The following is a 2,304-nucleotide window of genomic DNA, read 5'->3' on the forward strand; positions in this document are numbered from 1 at the left end:
CTTCTTCTTCTTCTTCTTCTCCTTCTTCTTTCCTATTATCTTCGTGTTCTTCGTCACCTAGCTATTTCTTCTTCTTTTATGTCTCCTCCTCTTTCTACGTATCCTATTTCTTTGTAGTCTTCCTCTTTCTCTTCTTCTCTTTTTTTTTCTTTATACCTATGAACTCCTTCCTTTTGTTGAAAACCATGATGCTATCCCGATGAAAAGGAATTCCCATATCTCTCACTCGCTCTGTTATGCACTTTCTTTCCCTCTCTCTCCCCTCTCTCTCTCTCTCTCACGTCAAAGTTTGCGCCGAGATTTGAGTATTTTTTATCTCCTGCCATGAGAAACCTGGTACTCTTAAGATAAGTAGACTAGAGATCAGGAAAAATCTTAAGGGGCCCTTAAGGGAGACTTTTTCTGTGAGATCTTTTTTTTTTTTGCCCTTTTCTCTATAACTTAAAAGAAGGACTTTTTGTATTTTAAATTACCTACCTATTCTCCTTTTATCCCTTGTGGTGCCAAATCTTATGGTCGCCGTGAAACTTTATTGAATATGCAATATGCAAGGTACGGGTCTCTTGTGATCCTTTCCCTTATATCCTTATAACTACAAGAAACAAGAGGGTAAATACCTATTATGCTTTTTTATTAGCTAAATCCCCACGTTGGTTTCCTTGATTTTTACTCCCTTCTGGTGCTACAAATCCTTTCGTTCCGTAATGAAAAGAATGACTAAACCCGTCCTGTATTGTATCTTCAAGATATTGGTAGATACCTACCTACCTACATGAAATATGTTATTCTTAGGTATAGCGTTTGCAAGTAAACTAGCAACAAAGGTGCATACCTACCTACGAGTGTGTAAAATATTATAACAAAAATAAAAAAAAGCAACTATAGGTACGATAGGTACGTGTGACACACATTTTGAGATACATTGTTACATGAAAACACTCTTGACTCTTGATGGCACTGACAACATTGCACCCTACCTACTTGAAATATGTGAGACGCAAAAGCAGAGATTTTATAGGTAGGTACCTTTCAGGGCCTTATAAAGGGAGCCCAGGGGATCCCTTGGGCTTTTTTAAACTCCCAAGTATGTAAATGTAAATGCAGTTTCTTTGTGTTGCAGTGTTATTATGTCACAACTTTGGTACTCACTGCAGCATTGTATTAGGATTTTCCATTTTCCCAATATCTCAATAATCCTAAAATCCAATGTTTACCTACCATGCTGGCACCGGTCGCTATGCGCATTTATATTATTATTAATATATTTGTGCTTTATTTTTATTTATTTTTTAAAGGTTTACAATTACATAATAAACAGTATAAATACATAGGTACTTAAAGATAAAACCCTAAAATAAATACATTTTTTTTTTTTTTTCATTTGTCTGCACTGAAATGCCACACTAAGAAGTCTGGGGTTTGAACCCGGACTCCTTGATTCGTGGCAAGTGCGTTGTGATTAATTAAGAGCTATGAGCCCATGATAAGGTAGGTAGTTAAAAATAAAATAAAAATTACACTTCATATGAACAGGTATGTAGTGGTGGGTACAAGTAGGTAGGTGAGAGGGAAACATAGAGCAATAGGTAGGTACAATTCAAAGTAAAAATGTTACATAACATATTTTCAGCTAGGTAAAACTTCAGGTAGGTATGTTATAATTTATCGGTTAAGTTAGACGACCTAGAGGCTAAGAATAAATAGGTAATACATGGTTTCAATAGAGCTGTGCTGTAGGTATTATACTTCTGATGAAGCTTAGATAACTATGAACATTGTACATAGATATAGATATGAAATAATAATATATATGGGTAATACCTACATCAGAAGGTTATTGAGTTTTCTAAGAGCCACCTCTTCAGTTTCAGTTTGAAAACTTTTCTGTCACTTTCATGTTTTATGTCTGGTGGAAGGAGATTATACATTTTAATTCCCATAAAAGAGATCGATTTTTCACTTTTTTTCCTATTTAATTTAGGCAGAATTACGTTTAATTGTCTAGTTGGACTTTTCTGTCACTTTCATGTTTTATGTCTGGTGGAAGGAGGTTATACATTTTAATTCCCATAAAAGAGATCGATTTTTCACTTTTTTTCCTATTTAATTTAGGCAGAATTACGTTTAATTGTCTAGTTGGGTAGGGATGAATGTGGTAGGAAAGTAGATCATTCTTGTGAACTAGTGAACACATATTTTTGGTAAAGAGACCGTGTATATTTAGAACTTTAGATTCCTTGTAGAGCCTGTCAGTAGAGAAAAGCCTTGGTTTCCTATGAATGATCTTTAGAACAGAGTTTTGCA

Source organism: Diaphorina citri, unplaced genomic scaffold, assembly GCF_000475195.1.
Source record: "Diaphorina citri unplaced genomic scaffold, Diaci psyllid genome assembly version 1.1 scaffold2693, whole genome shotgun sequence".
In the NCBI taxonomy this organism is placed as follows: domain Eukaryota; kingdom Metazoa; phylum Arthropoda; class Insecta; order Hemiptera; family Psyllidae; genus Diaphorina; species Diaphorina citri.